Source organism: Equus przewalskii, chromosome 13, assembly GCF_037783145.1.
Source record: "Equus przewalskii isolate Varuska chromosome 13, EquPr2, whole genome shotgun sequence".
In the NCBI taxonomy this organism is placed as follows: domain Eukaryota; kingdom Metazoa; phylum Chordata; class Mammalia; order Perissodactyla; family Equidae; genus Equus; species Equus przewalskii.
The window spans coordinates 77077310-77100597 of NC_091843.1; positions in this window are offsets into that span (position 1 = coordinate 77077310).

Below are 23288 nucleotides of genomic sequence, written 5' to 3' on the forward strand. Positions count from 1 at the left end.
ACATCAGCAGGCTTCAGCATATGATCTAAGTGGTTTACTTAAATACAATAGTCAGCATAACAAATGTAGGCAAGTAGAAAGAACTCTGGACCAGAAGTTGGAAGACCTGTTCATGACTCTGTTCTGCCTCTTATAGGTCATTGCTGGAAGGATATGTTAAAGCCTTCTGGAACTTACATCCTTACTCTGTGTTAAAAGAATGAAAATACCTGGATGTTCTAACCCACAGAGATGTTATGAGACTTGAATCAGATAACACACATAAAGTAATTTGTAAGTTACAATATACTAAATAAATATAATTATCAATCAGAGGTATCCCATTTAAGTTATTCACTTGAAAATATATAATATATATTAATAAAAGATACATTAAACCAGACACTGAATCTGAAATCAGAACTTGAATGTTAACACTGTCTTTAGACAGGCTCATAAGACTTTAAAGTAGATGTGTAACTGAATGGACCTTAATACCTTCTTATTTTCTCTAGGAAGAGTTTTTGGCTTCTCTGCTATTTAGAAGGCCATAGCAAAAATAGAAAATAGATTTTTTTTTTCCCTTAGAGAAATTTATCTTATAAATATCTCTGAATGTACTTAATTCCCTCATTAAAGGCAATATATCTGTTGGCTGTGATGGATTAGTGGAATTAATTTACCTTGCTCCCTTAAACAACTAAAAAAACAGACAAAATATATGAAACAATGGGCACTGGGCAACAATCAGTGCAGGACAGTGATCTAAGAGCAGGGAAACCAATGAGCTGAGCTCTATGATTATCCCAGTTATTGTCAGGTCCTGTGCAAAGAGAGTAGGAACCAACCAGAGCCCAGTAGTCTTCCTGAGTTGAAGAGGCAGAGGAAGCCAAAATGACTAGAATTTGCAGAGCAGAGCCCCAGAAAGGAGAACTGTATTAAGAAGATAGAACTGCAAAGACAGAGAGAGTTCTGGAAATCTGCACAGGGTTCTCCTCAAGTCTTCAGTTGTGTACATAATAAGTGCATGTACGTGAGAAAACCAACCAAGGCCAGAAAAAGAATCTCTGGAAAAGAAGAGTCACAACAATCCCTGGTGACCACAAAGCGATAAGAATAGTTTGTGTTGCCACAATGAAGAGCGAAAGCCCTCATAATACAAAGGGCATATGGTAGAACACTCACAATGGCTATTGCCTCAGTAGGGGGGCAAGATTAGCTCGAGACTAAAGACTGCCCTGGAACTGCCTAACAAAGCTTAAAACCAAATTTTGAAAGGATCAAATGATTTCCAAGTAACTTGCATCCTAAGCCAAAGCTCATGAATATTTATAGAAATAAAAAATATATATCAGCACTCCACAGGTAAAAAATATCTGGCATCAAATCAAAAATTACCATGCATGCAAAGAATATAAACCATGAAGAGAGGAAAAATCAATCCACAGAAACACAATGAAATAGAGGATAGAATTAGTAGAAAAGGACATTAAGACAATTAACAATGTAATATTCACACATTTAAGAAGATAGAGAATGGCATGAGCATGTTCTAATATCCTAATACGTGAATTATATCAAAGATTTAATATAGAAATCATACCAAATTTCTTACAGAAAATTGAAGGAGCAGAACACTTCCCAGCTCATTCTACAAGTCATCCATGAAGCTAGTGTTATGCTGGTTCTCAAAATAGAAAAGCAACATTATGAGAAAACAAAACCTTGGCCAACATCATTTAAAAATTCTTAACAAAGTTTTAGCAAATCAAATCCAACAATATAGAAAAAGGATAAGACATCACGATTAAGTGGGGTTTATCACAAGAATGAAAGATTTGTTGGTGATCCAAAACTCAATCAACATAATCTACCATATTAAGAGACTAAAAAAGAAAAAAGAGAGATATTATCTCAATAGACACAACAAAAACATTTGTGAAAAATTCAGTATTGATTTCTGATAGAAACTCTCAACAAATTAGGAAAAGAAATTTCTCAATTTGATAAAGGTCATCTACACAAAATTTACAGTAAACATCATATGTAATTGTACAACATTGAATGTTTTCCCCCTAGGATAGGCAGCAAGAAGAGGATGTCCATACTCATTAGTTCCATTAACCTTGCACTGGGGACTCTAGTCAGAACATAAAGACATGATGGAATAAAATCATATAGGTTGGAAAAAGAGAATGAACTGTCATTATTTGCAGATAATAAGACAATCTATGTAGAAAACTTATAAGATCGACCAAAAAACTACTAGAACTTTAAATATGTGTACCAAGATTTCTCAATACAGAGCCAAATGCAAAAATCAACTTTATTTCTATAAACTGTCAATGAACAATTTTGGAAAACAGTATCATTTGAGATAGCATAGAAACATGAAATACTTAGGGACAAATTTGACAAAATATTTGCAATATCTATACACTGAAAACCAGAAAACATTGCGGAGTGAAATTAAATAAGACCTAAATAAATGGAGAGATATTCTATGTTTTTGACTTAGAAGACTCAATATCACCAAATGTTAATTTTTCCAAAATGGATCTACAGATTGAATGCAATTCCAATTAGATCAATTCTAGCAGGACTTTTTGAAGATATTGACAACCTCATTCTACATTTATTTGGCAATGCAGGACCTACAACAGTCAAAATGACTTTGGCTTTTCCAACTTTGAAAAAAAATTAAAGAACTTGCTCTACATGATAAAAATATTTAATATAAATCTCCAGTAATTAGGATAGTATGGTAATGACAAAAGTATCAGTGGAATACAAAGAGAATCCAGAAATAAACCCACAAATATATAGTCAATTGATTTTTTGATAAAAATGCTATGACAATTAAATGGGGAAATGATTATCTTTTTACACATGGTATTGGAACAATTAAATAACCATAATCAAAAAAAGAAGAAGAAAGAAAGAACTTTGACCTTTTCTTCATATCATGTACAAAAATTTAATAGAAATGGATCATAGACATAAATGAAAAAGTTAAAACTATAAAAGTGCTGGAATGAAACAAGTGAAAAACTTTGTAACTTGAGTTAAGCAAATATTTCTAACACGATGATAGAAGCACAATCTATAAAACAAAAAATTTGTAAGTTAGATTTCATCAAAATTTAAATCTTCAGCTTTTCAAAAGACACTCTTAAGAAAATGAAAAGATAAAGCATAGATTTAATAAAAATATCTGCAAAGCTCATATTTGATAAAGGACATGTGTTCAGAATATGTAATGAACCCACAAAACTCAGTAATATGTAAATAGTCAACCTAATTAAAAAACAGGCAGAGGATCTGAACAGACAATTCATCAAAGAAGATACTCAGCATCAATAGGCATTAGTAAATGCAAATTAAACTGCAATGAGATATACCAACAAACCACACCCACTAGGATGGTTGAAACAAAGAAGATCATTTTGGAACCTAAAAAGTTAAATGCATTCCTACCATATGATACAGCCATTCCATTTCTAGATATTTACCCGAGAGAAATGATAGCATATGTCCACATAATTACTTGCACAGATATGTTCATAGCAGATTTATTTGTAATAGGCAAAGACAGAGGTAATCCAAATGACCACCAACAGGTTAATATATAAGCAAATTGTGGGATATTCATAAATAGAATACTACTCAGTAATAAAAAGGAGCATAGCAAAATCAATAAATCTCAGAATAGTTAATGCTGAGTGAAAGAAACCAGAGAAAAGAGAGTATGAACTTTCTCTATGATTCTGTTTATATAAAATTCTAGAAAATGCAAACATCTATAGTGACAGAGAATGGGTAAGTGGTTTGCTGGAGATGGCATGTAGGGGAAAGGCAATGGAGGGCTGGATTACATTGGGGCACCAAAAAGTTGGGGGAGGGGTAAATGTATATGTTCATTACCTTTATTGTAATAATGGTTTCATGGGTACATGATTGTCAAAACTCATCAAATTCTACATCAATATATGCAGTTTCTGGTACATCAATTATACTTCAATAAAACTCTAAATTTAAGAGTAACATATTTTTACTAAAGCAACAATGACTACAAATACCTTCATTTGCATATAATCAGTAATAGCAGCTTTTACATAGATCAAAGTAACTATCTACAAGCATTTTCTTTTAAATGGAATGTACATGGGCTTTGACCATCAGACCTTTTAACACACCTCCTACTGAGAAGTAAAACTGAAGTTATACTTAAAAATACATGGGTTTGAAATAGTGCCTAAATGCCTTACTGACTATTCATAGGAATGAAATAATCAATTTGGCTTTGATAATCAATTCTTAGATTAAAGACAGCTGAAATGCACAAATCAATTATCTGCATGGGTTAGCTCTCCATGACCCATTGTGGTCTTAATAATGTTATTAGAAGAAAAATGTCATTATCCAACGTGATCTCATAAGCTGCCACAATTTATAGCCACTCTTGCTTATTTTCTATTCTAAAGAAAAGCTTTGTGGCTTCACTTAAAGAAGGTGAAGTCTTTTGTTTCTCCCTGAGGTTGTCATACCAACAACAATTATTTAGCTCTAATTGGTCAGTAGGAGGTGAGGATCAGCAGCCTGAAAATGCACTTTAAGGATTTCAGATTTCAGCTCAGTGGTTAAATTATAGCAATCTCTCTCTTTATAGTAATATTCTGAAAATTCCTATTTTAGACCTCTTGTTTGCTGCCCCCATCCCTTTTTTTCTAGATGAAGTTTCAGTCCATTAATAAAGGATAAACTCAGGGTAATTATGGCTTTAAAATGTGATTGTTTTGTCTCTTCTTAAATTTAGCCTGCTCCACTTCTTTGGAACTGAATGTGAAACAATGCTTCTATATTTTCAAAAGTATGTATTCAGTTTGCAGTATATTTTTTTGTGTCTGAAAAATGAAAACAGTGAAAAACATTGAAGTCAGCCCAAATCTGATTATTTTATACCCACTCAAACTCCCATCTTCCTCCATTTTTTTATACAAATATTTCCTTTTATCTACACTGTATCTGCTTCATTCTGCTCATGTGTAATATATTTGTCACAGCTAAGGCCTATGGCCACGTGTTTAGCAAGGACAATAAATTAGAAATTCAACAAAATATGATTTGATAATATTCAGGTTATCAATACTAGTCATTTGTTTGTTTGGACTTAAGACTTCCTTGTTGTCTTTAGTGCTGGTTTGATTTTCACAAATACAATTTACCAAATCTAGCATCTTATAGAAAAGACTGAATCAACATATTCACATGTTGATACTTGGAACAGTGACATAGTCTTCCAAAAGCTATCCAATATTTTCCCTTACAAAAGAAATATAAACAGATCATTAATTTATGAATCTGCTCATGCTTCTTCATGCCAGAGGACTAGAGTATCTGTCCATCTTTAAATTATATATATTTATATGTACATATGTATATCCATATCCTCAATCTTTGGCTTGACCTACTTTCTTTAATTTCGCTCTGTCCGTCAACCATGACAACATATTATTTGGGTAACTCCCTCGATATAATTTAATGGCATCATCTATTTCTTCTAGAATATTTAACTCCTATAGCCAGCAATCTAGATATTCTTATTCCCTTAAATAGAGCTCCCAATTGCCCCAAAATCTTGGCAGAAAATATTGAAAGGTAACAAATCAAACAAAAATGAGAAACTTTTACCCAGTTTTTGAAACATTTGAATCAACTATTACTCCAACCTAGAAGAAGTTATTAATTTTACTCGGAAGTTCTGGGGAAGGTAACCTCACAGAGGCATAACAGACAAACTTGAAGAATAATTTGAGTAAAAATAAAATTGAAGGAATTAGGTGTGATAACGCTTATCATTGCTAATAACTGTATAATGTGGTTAAGACTGTGCCTTAACAGACAGCATCATGTCATTATGTTCTAAGCTTGACTTTGTTGCTTCTTAGCTATGTGGTTTTAAAAAGTTAACTAACATTTTCTAACGTAAGATTACTCACCTGTAAAATGGCAATGATAATTCCTACTTCAATGTGTGGATGTGAGTGGTCAAATGGGATTCTGTACATTAGGTACTGAACACCAAGTGAGCATTCCATAGATAAATAATAGCAATAGGGTGCAGGCAGAAAACAATCAGACCAATCTGAAAAGAGAATGATTTAATAGTATAATTATGGGAATGATTGGACGAAAACAAAAGATTAAAAGTAAGTTTGAGACTATATCAACTTTTTTTTAAAGCAGACTGTGTTTTTTAGAGCAGTTTTAGGTTCAAAATTTAGGGAAAGGCACAGAGATTTTCCATATACCCTCTATGCCCACACAGGAATAGCCTCCCCCACTGCCAATATCCCGACCCAAGTAGTACATCTGTTACAATTGATGAACCCACATTGACTCATCATAATCACCCAGAGGCCGTAGTTCACATTAAAATTCACTCCTTGGGTTGTACATTCCATGGGTTTGGACACATGTATAATGACCTGTATCCGTCCGCCATTGTAGTATCAAACTATGTAGTTCTGTCACCACTGGTTGCCCTGAGGAACTCAAGGGTGGGTTTGGAAGCATTTAACTGTTGGTCCAAATTGGGTTTTTTCCCTTTTGTCATGTTAAGGAGATGCAATCAGCAACCTCCCTCAACTAAACCAAGCCTCACCACAAGAGCTATGCCTGTGACCTTTGCCTTATTTTTAATGCTAGATCTCTCCAGGAGGAGCTTAGGCCTTATTACTGTAACCTGCAGTATATGTGGAAGCATGTTTTCCAACTGAGTCTGCACAAGCAAATACCTACCTCTCCCTTTTGAATATTCATTCCCCATCCAAAATAAATATACCTGCTTCCCTTTGTTCGGGCATGCCATGACTCTGGAAATGATTCCTCATGGTCTCCTATTTGCTGCAAGCATACCTTACTTTGTGAGACTACTTACTTCTGGCGGAGAGTCTGATTTAACTTGCCAGGAGGGAAGCCACTTTGGTTCAGTAACAGTTCCACTGGCCTAAAAATCCAGCTGGCTGGATTTGGGTATTTCCCTTCCCGCAGCTCAGGTAGTCTCTGATAAAACCCTAGCAGTGTGGATTTTGCTTAAACAGTTTTTCCTGAGGGCACAGCTTGTTTAAGGAAAACAGAATGCTCTGGTGTGTTTTAAAATGATTCCTTTTTTCCTCCTCCTCCTGGAAGCATGAGGGGATTGTTTTCAAATATTCACTGTGAGAACCAGGTTGAGCTCCTGGAGGTAAAACTCACAAAAGTGTGGTCCCCCCCTCCCCCCCCATGCCTGGTTCTCCCTGGAGTTTTTAACTCTCAGAGTTGTCCACATAGAGCCTCCAGTAATTTGTCAATTACACTTCAGATGTCCCTCCGAGAGCCCCACTGGTTCCTGGTGACAAATAAAAATGGCAAGCAATAGGATATATTGGAAAATATGAGGAAGCCATTTGGTGTAAACCTAATTCGGCCTGACCTTGTCTTTCCAAAAGGGCCTGACCACCATCGTTGAGCATGCCTTGTATATCTGCTTTAGATATTTCCTATGGTAAGAACAAAGGCCCTTGAGATAAAGGTGCAACTTCCCTCCCCCTCCCAATGTTGGCATTCCTTTAAGGTTTAAGCATCTTTCCTTAGGCTAGGAACTGATTGCTGCGCTCATCTATGACCACCCAGCTTGAGACAATAGACTTGCCTCCTGCTATGCCCTCCAAGATAGCAGACCCACTACCTGCTGTGTCCATCAAGCGCCGTGCCCACAGGGCAATCTTGTGATTATTGTGGGAGGGACATTTCAATCGTATGTGAAACAGCCTATTTGGGGGTATATAACCACTCTGTATACCTCACTTCCTTGGTGCCCTTTCTTCCTTTGGGAAGAAAGGCCCTGGGCCATGGTCCTCAGATTTCAGCTCAGAATAAACTCTCCCAAATTTTCATTTATAGATTGGTCATGGATTGTTTTTGTCGACACTGGGCTGTTTCTGCTCATGGGTTTCTCTGCTCCACTAAGTTGTGAGTCTCTGTTTTTGTCTGTCTGTCTCTCCAGTTTTCAGGGCAGCGGTTTTCCCTGTGACCTTACTTCTTCTATGGATCTAGAGTTAATGATTTTTCAGTTTGCTCAGTTTTTTAGTTGTTAGGACAGAGTGGTGGCTTCCAAGCTTCTTATGTCGACAAAAATAATCCAAAACCAATCTATAAATCAAAATTTGGGAGAGTTTATTCTGAGCTGAAATCTGAGGACCATGGCTCAGGGCCTTTCTTCCCAAAGGAAGAAAGGGCACCAAAGAAGTGAGGTATACAGAGTGGTTATATACCCCCAAACAGGATATTTCACATATGATTGAAACGTCCCTCCCACAATAGTCACAAGATTGCCCTGTGGGCACAGCGCTTGGATGGACACAGTAGGTAGTGGGTCTGCTCTCTTGGAGGGCATAGCAGGAGGCAAGTCTATTGTCTCAAGCTGGGTGGTCACAGGTGAGCACAGCAATCAGTTCCTAGCCTAAGGAAAGATGCTTAATCCTTAAGGAAATGCCAAGGTTGGGAGGGGGAGGGAATTGGCACCCTTATCTCAAGGGCCTTTGTTCTTGCCATAGGGAATACCTAAAGCAGATATACAATGCATGCTCAACAGCCTTGGTCAGGCCCTTTTGGAAAGACAAGGTCAGGCCAAATTAGGTTTACACCAAATGGCTTCCTCATATTCTCCAATATATCCTATTGCTTGCCACTTTTATTTGTCATTATATGCCAGATTATAAACCAGAAGCACTACATCACCTTTTGATAAGACTTGAGATATTTTATCACAGATATTTAAAATTAATTCAAAATATGACTTTCATTTATAGTCTTCCAAATACTTTATCTTTGAAATTAATATGCTATTTAAACAAATCAGTGTCAATGATTTGTTTAGCTTTCGTTAGACTAAAGAATATTGAAAATGTTGATAAGATGACAAAATAAATTATATTTTTAAAGTATACACTTATATTTTCTAGTATACACTTTATTTTCCTACACAAAAAATATTTTAAAGATAAATATTCCAATGGGCTACCAGACATTGTGTTAAGTGTGTGGTTTGTGTGTGTGTGTGTGTGTATATGTGTGTATATATTCTCTCTCCTGGTATCCTCTATTTTGTGTTTATTTGTGCCTGTTTTGAAGTTGGTTTAGTTTCATGAAAGCGTTTAATTGATTAAGTACTAGATAATGTGAGAAAACGCAATCAGGACCTCGGGTGAAAAAGACATAACTGCTGTTACTGTAGCTCAAGAGCAGAATACGGTTTTTCCTGAGGAACCTCGTAAACACCTAATATATCTGTGTTGCCATCACTAAAGTGTATGTTTGAAGAAAAATATTAATGTGAATTCTACAACCCTAAAATGATTCAAGATGGAAATGTCAAAAGAGTATTGGTGGTTGGAGCTCCTATACTGGAAAATGGAAGGAAGCCAAACACTGGTGCTAACACTCTGCTCTTGTTAAGAAAATGCCAAGGGATCTTTTCACAAGAGCAACTCGCAGATTGCAGCACAGTTACCTTAGCTGGCTCCTGATGTGCAGTATCACACCACATTTAAATTTCCATCTGTGGTGTCTGGAACTATTGTTCTCACTGTGAACTTTTTTTTCCCCAAAGTAAATCTACAGGATCTAAAAGATCACAGAACACATTTCCTTTAGTGGGACAGCCAACTAGACATAAAGAAGTTATAAATGCAGTTTGTAATCTTTCTAGCATCCATGGAATCATTTCATGTTTCAAAAAAGTAAATTGATATTAAAATTACACATAGAAAATGCTGAATTTTGGCGGATCTGGAATCATTCATTTTTCTTGTAATGTCATCAGTGCTCTATTGGTACGTTGTGCCTCTATGGATAGGAAAAAGGAGGATGCTATGTTCCTTGTCCTTTCTCTGCAAAACTTAATCATGGACACTCTTAGAGTGGACCCCAGTAGCTGATGGTTATAAAATGAATGAATTGGTAAAAATGATTATTTAGCAAATTGTTTTTAATACAATTTTATTTGTCTATGCAATGTTGCCTTGTGTACTAGTTGAGTTGTGATGCTGAAATTTCACATGCACACTCACACACACAACATCTGGTTGGTAAGTATAATAAATTGAAAGGAACATTAAACTGAGGCTCATGAGCTAGTTATATGACTAATCTGTCTACTTTAAGAAGAGGCAATGACTTTATGATCTTTAAGCTTTCCCTTTTTACTTTTTTTATATAAAGGAAAACATACATGTACTGTATTCAACTCTCAAAGAACTTGGAAGAGAAAGTGAAATTAAGTGTTTTAAGATCTTTGAAAGGAAAGCTTACATAAATAAAGTGTTTATTTTTTGTATATTTAATCAAAAAGCAAAAACACATACATTTGTGATGTCTTCCTTATTCTTTGCCTTATGGATTAACCTAATGGCCATTTTCTATATTTTTAATGTCTATTTTTTCATCTGGAATACATATACAGTCATGTGTGTTGCTTAACGATGGGCATATGTTTTGAGAAATGCGTCATTAGGCAATTTAGTCATTGTGCCAACATCACAGAGTGTATTTACACAAACCTAGAAGATATAGCATACTACACACCTAGGCTTTATGGTACTAATCTTATGGGACCACCATTGTATATGTTGTCCATAATTGACTAAAACATCATTAAGCAGCTCATGACTGTATATATATAGTCAGTATGTATATATTCACTATATATTCAACATATACATATATTCAAAATATGTGCAATATATGATTTTCATCTTTTCTTCATTTTCTACATTACAAGTTAACATACACTAAGTACTTAAAACAGTATCTAACATAGTCATACATCAATAAATATTAATTAAATAATAATTATTACAGTTACTATAATATTGCCATTGAAATGGCTTTGTATTCAGTGTTTGGATGTCAACATTACTCTTGATCTAAGTCTGTATTTATGGAGAGTTGCGTGATCTGCAAGGACCTTGAAATGATCAGCCCAAGAAGCAACATTAAAGCAAATTCTACCTCTTTGCTCAACAATCCTGTTGCTAAGCAACTAAATGTGCGTATCCTCTCCTGTTTGGGTCAGGAATGGGGGTAATGAGCTGATGTTGCATGTCAGAGAAACGAGTTAGTGCCTGATGATGAACTTTAAACTTCTTGACTTTGCATTGCTTTGCCACCTAGTGACCTCCTGGGTAATTCCGAGCACATTATTCCACTTCTTTAGGGTTGTTTCTTTCAGATCATTAAATTAACAGTTATGTATAGGGGCCTTTAGCAAAGTACCTGCATCCTGATATAAAGATAGTCCAAATAGTTCGACAAAGTAATGGGACTTCAAGACAAATATTTAGAAACTTTTAAATAAAAATTGCATTGAAATGTCTCTTTTGCCCAAGTGAAACATTTTCTTGCTGATTTGTTTTCCATTTCCTTCAAGAAATGAATGGCAGAAGTGATTGACAAGGCACTATATACATTTCCAAAGCCAATTCTTATGACATAATATAGTGCTACAAATAAAAATGTCTATAAAGATGCATAAGTTATTTCTGTAGGAATAGAAGGGATGAGTTACATGCCATTCCATTTTGATGATCTTGAATCCAGTTTCTAATCAACGAGATTGCCCTATACAATAAACTACTGATTGTGACTGCTGGCGTTAACAGTAATAGGACAAGAAGATGTGTGGCACAATTTTCTCCATTCAGCTATTCATTTTCCTACTGCTTCGAAGGAGTCTTTATATCCTTGTGATCCCTCTCAAAGTTAGCCTGATCAATTGTGCTAAATGTGCCCAGTAGAGGCGATGAATGCACGGACAACTCTTGTTGATTGCTACGTAGTGTCAGTTTGGCCTCAGTTCCTCATTTCTGTCAAAGTTCTCAAAATATGAATTCAGTTTCAGGGTGGTTTTGCACCCTTTTAAGAGAATGCGTTCTACGCAAAGCCCACTTAGTTTATGCACACTACTAAATATAAGAAATAGATGTACAGAAGCTGATATCCTCAGGCCATATCATCTCTATGTATTTAGTTTCTCTGAACTCTGAAAATTCAGTTTTTCTCTGCCAGTGCTAACTACAGACCATATGATGTGTTGTATTCAGTTGGAACAAAAACCTTTATAAGAACAGTAATAGGATAGAAAACATCAACAAAACCTCTACTTTTTTTCAGTCTTCGTAATCTCTAGCTCTGACATTTGGACTTGAAGTTTGGAGGGAATCTATGAAGCTGTAGTGAGAATTATTTATCAACTCCAAAAGGCTTTCTTTTGGAGGAATCCAAGTTCCCAGTTTCATAGCAAATTTATAACTCAATATAAATGTCAAGGTTTGAAGAACATTGAAACACAGCATGGATATTTATTTGAAAAAAATCACTTGACAAATTTCAGAATGCACTGTTTTGTTTATTTTTAAAGAACCTGTCAAACTATATTGTTGGATTAACTAAATAATATAGTTTTCCTGTGGTAGATTGCTATGTTCACCACAGTTATAATGTGCCTTTCTTCCCACTTCCATTTAGTGTGTGTGGTAGCAGATGCTTGTGTATCTGCTATTTGTTCAAAATTATTCTTACTGATATGCTGTTGAGAATACAGTGAGAAAGGATGCCTTTACAACGAATGTCCTCATACCTAATTTATTATCCATTTTCCATTCTTGACAGCTTAGTTATGTCTCACTGAAACTTCCACATGAGTTCAAACATGCTCTCTTCTGTAGTACAAACTACGTTGTGTTGGCCAGATGCTACCTGTATTTCTAACCACTGATGATGCCAATTGTCGAGACATAATTAAAGATTGTTAACCATTTGATGTGCATTAAAAAATCAGTTTTCCCTCAAAAATTCTTTTAAAAATAAGAATCAAAGTAGATTTTCCTCTCTCATCGTTTTCTCTGTTCTTTGAGTATTAGTAACAAAAAAAAAATTGTTGAATTCTTGATCAATGTAAACTCTGTGCTAAAAGCTTTATATGTTTAATTTTATTTGACTCTCGAAAAGACACTACAAAGTAGAACAGGTGCCATTTTCTCCCCACATTATTGGCAAAAGCTAAGGCACCGAGAAATTAAGTAACTCAGGTCATGCAGCCAGTGATGGTAGAGCTGGGATTCCAATCTAGGCAGCCTCGTTCCATGTCTTGCCCTGTTAAATATTCTATGCAGCATTAGATCAACAGAAGGAGGCATCAACACTAGATAGAATTCTTTGTTTAAATATTTTTCTTGAAGATGTTTTACATTACTTGGTGTTGATTATAGCCAATATTAATCTAAAAATTTCCAAAACAATATAACCTTAGATTTTTAATATATAATTAAAGAGCCAAAGTACTAAGGCTTATAAGTCATAGACTGTTGTGACTTGGAGGGGATTTGCTATCATTCAGTCCTACTCAAGCATTCCATGAATTGGGAGTCTGAGGTCTGTAAGGTAGAGTTATTTTTCTCAACTCATATACCTGATTAGAATCAGAACCAGGGTGAAGACTTCGGTCTCCTGGCTCCCGGTGTGCTGATTAATTGTTTCTTTCTTAGTTATAAAAGAAGACAATTTCTAGGGCAATTTCAATCCCTTTTTCTTTTAGGGGGATATTTTTTACCTAGCACATTGTGTTCAGCTGCTGTTCACTACACTTGGGCAGAATGTGCACATATATCTAGATATGGGTCTTTAATTAAATTACGACTACTTCCAAAAATGTTTTCAGGCAGTTAGATCACAGTTGTGAGTATGTGAGAAAAGATTTGTGGATAGTGAAAGTCTGAATAACTTGCTGATAGCTAAAAGATGATATTGATGAGTAATGATGCTTTTGTTAGATGGAGATACGAGGTGGTCCCTGATTCCACTGGAAAATACCAGTGAGAGGATTTTAAGAAGGCCTTTTGAAGATATTACCTGGGAAAATGTGTATGAATTTGAGACATTCCGTGTCCTGTGGGCAGAATTTTTAACACTCTCAAATGCTTCACACTTTTATGCACCAGGCGAAATCCACTTTCAACAGTTTAGGCCAGATACGATTACGAAAAAAAAAATTTCCTGAGATAGTCACCAATGTAGAAAGATATTTTCAATGAAAAGAGTTCAGTTTCTTTGATCTCTGTATAAGAAACAAGAGAGCAATGTCAAATCTCTTCACGGGAATTTCCAGCAGTCTTTTATGCCAGAGGATTGTAGAATACTTTTAATTGTTCCATCTACCCCTTTTACTCACATGGAATCAGGCTAAATATAAAAAGCTTCTAACCTAGACTTTTATAAATTTTTTTTTCTCTTATGTACTAGGAGAATTTGCATTTTGTCAATTATTTTGAGAATTTCTGAGAAACACATTTATGTTTCTGTTAGAACATTTTTAGTTTTCTTTAGGCATGGAGTGTCACACTGATCACAGCAATTTATTTTATTTTCTCCAAGAGCAGGCATCACAGGGATGTCTCAGAGGATCTTCACTTCTGGGAATAATTGTTTTCCATTTCACAGTATAAGTGGTTATCATCCTTGTTGTGTCATAGAACAACATCTATCCCATAACAGATACTCACTAAATACACTTGAAATTGATGAACTTTGTGGGATTCTTTTCATCTACCCAACTGTGTCGTTTTGAGAGAAAATCGACAGTGACTGACCACACCAATGAGTTGAATACCACTCGCTGTGCAGCTAGTCCTTGCATGTATTGCCCTATGGATATTGACAGGAAATGACCTTCATTGTAATGCTTATTTTAATATTCTTGACTAGATAATAGGTATCAACAGAAGAGTCAGCAACAGCATTATTTAGAGATGTACACTAGAGGGTGGTGTTTTACCTGGACAGTAGACCTATCAATGCATTGGCTTTGAGGAAGAATGAAAATTTTTTCCAGGAAATTGTTCCCCATGTTTCATGTTACGTAATTCTCAGCACATATGCCCCATTAACAAAGTTGATAAACCCCAGGGAATGGAATCAGAGACTGAGTCACTTGGTGGCCTTGCTATCCAGTTTCTTCAACACATTGCTGTAGGTGTTTGGTTTTCTTGAGCTCCACATGCAGAGTGTCACTTGAAAACCAACACTGATCACTAGGTGAGAATATATTTGACTCTTTCTAACTATGGGGAATTGGAAAGCAAATGAGGCAACTAATGAACATGGGTAAAGCTATTAAACTCATCACTTCCATCTTTAAATCCTCTGAATCATGTGTGTGTACTTCCCCCGCTGACCTGAGAAGAACAGAAACCATCAGTAGTGGAGGGAAAACTTATCTCTGGAAAAGCTCATGTTTATATGCCCCACCTCCTCTGGTTTTTACTTAGTTCCAGAAAAAAAAGTTTCCATATAGTGCAGCCCAACTTTCATAATATCTTGCATAAGATGATCAAAATGTTGTTATACTTTTTCCCCCTCAGTAAATATTTTAATGTTAATGATAGGTTATGGCTTTGGTTCAACTTATTTTGCTTCTAGCTATTGCTTTCATCTTTGTGTTTTTCTAATTGACTCTTCTGGTATTGGTACAATCTTTGCTTAAATCATGAATTCTACCGTGGTTTATCACGACCAATGTCCAAATTTTCATCAACTTGTCCCTGAACATGCAAATAAATACATGAAAGGGGGAAAAACAATCTCCAATTTATTGCTCTCAAATTTCCCTCCAAGAGAAAATTATTCTCCCTGTTCTGGCCAATGGAAATTTCTTTGTAATGCAAGCAAGTCTTGATCTGACATTACAGATTTTCAGACCCACCTTCTTTATTATTCTTTACCATTATCTGATTCGGAAAGACTGCTGGAATCAAGGTCTCCTGGAATAAATTTAAAAAGCACAATTTCATCTGATTGAATTAAAGTTGAATTGACTGTTTCCTATTAATGTTAAGCCCTGTCCAATACAGCCAAACTCTCTATTGAAGCTAGACACACACTTTCCTTCAAATGTTCCTTAGCATTTAGCTCTGCTGTTTCTGTGCTCCCCTTTCTTCAGTGATACGATAACATCGTAATAATACTTAAACGCTGACACAACAAGAAATCTTGCCAGTTTGGCTTTCAACCTTGGCAAGCTTTTTGTTATAGTTGCAACCCAGCTTACTCCTTGAGTTGCACAAAACTTCCAGAGCTCCTCCGCAGCATGTCTTATAAAGGGGACTAAAAGAAAAAGTAATAGAGATGCTAATTTTAGACAGAGAATAGTAAATAGGACAATAAATAAAAGCTCTGTTTTGGCACATTGGAACTTTCTTTTTTTCCCTTTTAAATGTGTGATTCCTTTTCCCAAATGTTGCACTAGATTTATTTTTAAAGGTGTCATCTATTTCCATTCCAGGGCTATGTCATCTATAATTTAAATTTATGGGATAAAACTTGAGGTTCACCAGTGGAGCAGCTGGAGAGTTCTAGCCACTTTGCCATGGAAAATGCAGATTTGCAGAGGGTTTTTGTGTCTGACAAGCCCCACTGAAAGCACCTCACCCCCTTTCCTGACAAACATCCATCAACATGTAATATTTATTCTTCTGTTTTAGTTTCACTACAAATAATTGGCGGTCCTTCAGCAAGAAGTTTCCTGCTGAGACAGCACCACCTGTATAGCTCCACCGAGTTGAGAACAAATGCGCTGGAAAAGAAGCTTTCCTGGAACTGATGGATGAGATGAATGAGGGATATTTACTAAAAGGAGGGAAAACCAAATTTGCTCCTTTAGTTGCATCACAATTGTTAGTTTTCCAATCTTCCTTCTATCACCATCAGAATAGCAATGGAACGTTCATACATACATTTTACCACTGGTTAGAAAAATATTCTTGTTGATTTGTCTTCCACCTCGTTTCTCCACTTCTCTCTCTCTGTCTCCATAGTTAGGTAGATATAGATATCTGTATATCTGAGCCTTTAATTTTGCAATTATTTTCTCTAGACTCAGTCTATGGGCTTGTATTGACTTCTGTTTGTAACACCCAGCAAACATGAAAATTTGCACCCAACTGAAGCTGTTGTAACAGTAAATTAGATGGGCCATGGCCTTCATATGATTGTCATGACTTCCAGTTTTCTTGTAACTCCCATACCTAGATTCCCCTTGTTGGGAACAAAGATGTTCTTAAAGAATTGTGTTTCTATAAAATGTGCATGGTTTATATTCGTAAAGAAAGAGAAAAATATGAAGGGTAAATGAAAAAAATAAGTTGATATACTGATTATTTTTAAATAACGGAAAAATAAGAGGGACAATTCAAATTTACCCTAATTTCTGAGGGTTGTTTTTTTTTTTTTGAGGAAGATTAGCCCTGAGCTAACTACTGCCAATCCTCCTCTTTTTGCTGAGGAAGACTTGCCCTGAGCTAACATCCGTGCCCATCTTCCTCTACGTTATACGTGGGACGCCTGCCACAGCATGGCTTTTGCCAAGCAGTGCTATGTTCGCACCCGGGATCCGAACCGGCGAACCCCGGGCTGCTGAGAAGCAGAACGTGTGAACTTAACCGCTGTGCCACTGGGCCAGCCCCCAAATTTACCCTAATTTCTAATGCTGGAGTTTGCAAACTTTGAGCAGCAAAATTGGTGTACTACAGAGTGCACATTGTGCTTCTTTATTAAAATTAGCCAGTAATTGTTTTCTCCCAATTTCCAAGAAAATAATCTAATTGTTATCTGGTATTTCCCCCATTTTTAGTGCTAATCTCACGATTATTTTTCAAGATTTGGGTCAAGCATTACTCATATTCTAGTGAGCAAAATGAATGAACAAGTAAGAGAGGAATATTAAAGTACAAACACACCAGTAACTGCCATAAATATCAGCTTTTGATGAATGGACACCAGTGCTCTTGGTTGTTACTTTGCATTCTGTGCATTTAACTTAAACTTAAAATTAATAAGCAAAGTAAAATCTCAGACACTACACACCAACAATTATGCTGAATTACTGCAAATGCGATGGAACTGATTAATAGTTTGTGGGCTTTCCTAAAAGACATCATAATTTCTGAGGATTGTGCTGTCAGAGGACATCTGAGAACTACCATCCAATGTGCTGCATTGATATTTTTAAAAATTTTTCAATCAAAGGAAAATGACCTGATTAAATAGAATAGATTTAGTGAAAACCCAAAAGACTATGTATTTTAGGTCATTTTATTGGTGATTATTTTTTATTTATGTATCCAAATAATGTGTTTGCAATAAATATTTGCTGATTATCTTTGTGGTCACATGACAAATTAGTAGTCAAACTGAGCTTAGAGTTCTTAGGGATGCAATTTTTTAAATATTTATTGAACATTCAAAGGACACCAAGTATCATAACAAGGAATAAGGGGCAAATTAAAAATACCTGGTGTGGGCCAGCCCCAGCTGCCTAGTGGTTCAGTTCAGTGTGTTCTGCTTCAGTGGCCTAGGTTTGGTTCCGTGGTGTGGACTTTTTTTTTTTTTTTTTGAGGAAGATTAGCCCTGAGCTAACTACTGCCAGTCCTCCTCTTTTTGCTGAGGAAGCCTGGCTCTGAGCTAACATCTGTGCCCATCTTCCTCTAGTTTATACGTGGGACGCCGACCACAGCATGGCTGCCGAGCAGTGCCATGTCCGCACCCGGGATCCGAACCAGCGAACCCCGGGCCGCCGAGAAGCGTAACGTGCGAACTTAACCGCTGCACCACCGGGCCGGCCCCCGGGTGTGGACTTTCTCCACTCATGTTTCAGTGGCCAGGCTGTGGCAGCAGCTCACATCCAAAAAGAGGAAGATGGCAACAGATGTTAACTCAGGGCAACACTTCCTCAGCAAAAAAAAAAAAAAACCTCAGCAAAAAAAAAAAACCTGGTGTAAGATCTTTCCTCAAGGAAATTATAATCTAAATAAAAGACATACAACCTGTAAATAATTTACAGACCAATTCAGATATAGGAAATCTCATATGACTCAGGAAGGAAAAAGAGACCACTTAGGGATTGTATTAGAGAGGGACGCTGAATGAGCGCTTTTGTCATCATGAATGAAATCTTCCTCTGGACTGGTCTTGGAATCAGAAGCCCCAAGTTTCTTGTTTTTTCCCATTCTAGCTCAGTTCCCTTATTTAATTTGCAAACTTTCCTGAACCTTAATTTCTTCTTCCATCAGAGACGGCTAATACTACTTACCTCTGAGTTTTGTAGGATGAAGTTGTTGACCAAGTGCTTAGTAAACTGTAAATCCTTATAAACATGCAAGATATCTTTATGATCATTTCTCTGTGCCAAGCAGAGTAGGGAAAAATCTAGTTGAGGATAAAGATATTGCAATGATAAAATAATTATACTAATGGATATTTACTCCGAGTGTTGTGTATGCCAGACACAGTTCTCGGTTCAACGTGTGTTAGCTCCTTTAATTCTTTTTTTGAGGAAGATTAGCCCTGAGCTAACTGCTGCCAATTCTCCTCTTTTTGCTGAGGAAGACTGGCCTTGAGCTAACATCCATGCCCATCTTCCTCTCCTTTATATGTGGGATGCCTACCACAGCATGGCGTGCCAAGTTGTGCCATGTCCACACCCGGGATCCGAACCAGCGAACCCTGGGTTGCTGAAGCAGAGCGTGCAAACTTAACCGCTTCACCACTGGGCCGGCCCCTCCTTCAATTCTTAAAATACCCTCGAATCATAGGTATACATGACCTAAAAAGATAACAATGCGTATATGAATAGTAGGTTAAAGTATAGGTACCACATGCCATTCATCAATGCCAAACAAGATGTTCAGAACATCAGACTTGTGAATTCTGAGTAAGAAGAGATCATTATGAGCTGTAGAGGTCAGGGATGACTTCATGAGAGGCTTGGCTGTAATCTGAACTTTTAAAGATGGGAAGGACTTTGATAATTAGGAGGAAGGACAAGAGCATTGTAGTCCCAGGGAAGAGAAGAGCATAGTGTGCAAGTGTGATAGGTAGAGAAGGAAATATCTTTCATGACCCAAGAAATATCCCTGTGGCCCAGATGTGATGTATGCTAAAAGTGACTTTGAATTTGTGTGCCAACAATCAGGGCATGCTTTTGCTAGTTTGTCTTGCTAGTTGCCAATCAGCAGCTATTTATATATATTTAGCAACTCCACATTTTAATGTTATTCTCCCTTGCCTTTCAAGACATTTGAGTTTGAGGCCCCTTGCATAAAACAAGAGCAGGTTTAAAATGAAAAAGGGGAAAATAGAAGATCAAAGGCCATCACCTCCCAAGGTTTACAAGTCAAGGGTTTGTGGGTTCAGACGAAGAAAGTGCCATAATAGATATTATGATGGAAAACAAAAGGATTTTAAAACAAGAAATCAAGAGTTCATGAAGACTGCTTGAACCTTTTGAGAGAAATAGAAGAAGCTTCCTAAAGTTCTTTAGGTTATTTGTGGTTGGTGGAATTAGGCTCTGTTTTATAGATAAGCAAACTGAGTTGAGAAGGTTGTGACTTGCCCAAAGTCATACCACTAATAAGAAGTGGCTTTGGGATTGAAATATTACTTGTTTATCTATCGTGTGTCAAGTACTGAGTGTCACTGCCCATACTTTTTCTCCTTAAATCCTCATAATAAGTTTTGTATGTGTGGTATTAATACTCCTGCTTTTGCAAAGGGTTTTTTACTACACATTTCAAATTGAGGCTGGGGCCTCCTCATGTCATGGTGCACTCCAATAATCCCAAATTTCAGACTCCAAGGACAGACACTTTTACTTCTCCATGCCAGCATCATCAAAACCTCAGAATCTGCAATTCCAAGTCACAAGAAACTCACCAGGCCTTCATTCTAACGTGGGTTATTAATATCTCCAGTCAAAGCCATAGGGCATGCTCAGCGAACTTGTGGAAAAACCTCAGCTATAGCAGATACTAAGGGAACACTTCAGACTTCTCTGGACTGTTAATTTTGTTCAATAATTTAAAGAATATTCATGGAAGATATGCGTAGTCAACTTGCGTGCTTTAAATAAGAGAAGTAGACAGAGACACTGTAATTCCACACCTGCTTGTGACCAGCCATGGCCTCTTGGGCTTTAGAAAAATGACTCAACTTTTCTCAGGCCTCTGTTGGATCCCTGCAGCAGAAACCTTCTGAATGAAATATATCTTGTGGTTGATAATCCTGCTTCAAATCTACTTGGTGCCTCAAACAGCAGGGTGTCTCGAAATACTAGTCTCTGCTACTAGAGCAGAAATCTTAAAGAGCCATGCAAATTGGATCCACCCGGTCTTTAACTTGGGCCAATTCTTCCACAGTATGTGCAGACACATTCTGAGTTGACTTGACTGCATAATGGAGATAATTATAAGCACTTACTTATCTCACAGGGGTCTACTGAAGATTAATTAGTTAATGTTGGCAGACCAAAGGTGCAATATATGTGCTAAGTATTATTATTATTACTGTGCTACTTATCTTTAAAGAATGTTGTTTCTGAAGTCATAGTGCCTATGTGCCATCTGCTCACAGCAGCCTTTACCATCTCTCTACTCAGAGACTGAATCCGGTGTCTGAATAAATAGATGTGCTCAAAAAAAAATCTATCACACCTCCATCTGTGCTTATGGAATATGAATTCAGACATAGGCAGAAATGCAAATCAATCACAAGTGGAGAGGCTTCTCCAGTGCCCAGAGTCACATTTTGAGATGTTGCTCTAATAGTCTTGCCTTTCATTTTAGAATCCGCTAACTCACGATGCAATGCTTCTGTGAAATTCTCTCTCTTCTGCATCTGAAATAGGGTGTCGCGTTAGAGCCCTGAACTGCCTTCTCTTTTGTTCCCAGAAAGTTGAAAGAGAAAACTTCCCCAGAACACGTTCACTGCTGATCTTTTGCAGAAATTAGCTCCATGATTTTAATGCTTTAGATATTAGCATAATTATCAGAAGCTAATGAGTTTTTAAAGCTTCTTCTATGAAATCATGATTTTGAAAGTATCCCTCCTGTCAGAATTATAACTAGGTTACAGACAACATGATATGATCTATGACCCATTTTTACTAATGACTAAAGAATGAAGATTCAGCTTCTTGTGAATAAGCACTCCTTCACGTGACAGGGCATTGCAACTGTGAACATTCTGAAAATCAGAAAAATTAAAACCATGAACTAAAATTACCTAAATGTTTCATGATGCCACTGCAGTAATATAAATACCATTTCTTACCTTTGAAATACTTATTGGTATCACAGTTATCATAGATATTTAACACTCTTCCACAGCAGGTGGCTCAATGGGATTATTTCTCCCCATCATCCTAGTTGCTCTTGCTCGAGTCAGCTGTAGAAAGTCAATTTATCTTCTGAAACTCACCTCATTTGATCCATATAGCAACGATAATTCCAGTAATATTTTGTTTAGTTTTGTTTTCTTATATTCAATTTGTTCATAAATTTCCCATCTATTCCAAAGGTATGCTAAGGCAGCTTTTATGGTGGCTTTGGAATCAATCAAGCAGGAAATAAACTCTGGTTCATTAAAGCTTCTGTGACCTATTATATGCATAATCTGACCTCATAGACGATGCAAGTAATATTTGAATTTGATTCATCTAATCTAAATTATGCATCTACCTTATGAATTGGTTAGGTTTTAGGGATATAAAGAGGAATAAAATAGCATACTTAGCTTCAACTCAAGAAGATAAATCTATAACTAACTATATTAAAATGATAAGTTCCAAACTAGGCAATTTGAGTACGTCTGAGAGAGCTCAGAGAAGAGAATGATTCATTTTGTTGATAGTCAGGAAAGAGTTTCAGAAGGCTTCAGATGGATGATATTTGAGTTAGGCTGTGAAAGATGAAAACAGAATTGGTAGGTGGAAAAGGGAGAGAAGGCATACTTGGCTTTCCTGTCTCTATACTTTCAGGCAAACTGATGCCTCCTCAAACTATGTGGTCCTATCTTGTTGAAAAAGAGCCTTGGGCACCCTTCACATTTTTGAAAATTTTCTTCTTAGGCTCTTGGATTTCACTCCCTTCTCGAATCCCAGCTCTTTGGCCTTGTTTTCTACTACTGGCCCCTACACTTCAAAATAGATGTGTCTTTGCCAATTTTGAACTTCCACTCGGACAAAGCTTTCACCCTATTTTACAAAATACAACATCCAGATATTACCCACCTGATGCCCCTGCAAAGTTCACATTGGCCAACCTAGAGGAAACCTGAATATTTTAAGGCAGAGGAAACAGTAGGGAAAAGACATAGGCAGCAAAGACCAGGACACGTGTGACAAAAGTCAAGCCATGTGGTGGGGCCAAAGCTCTCTGTTC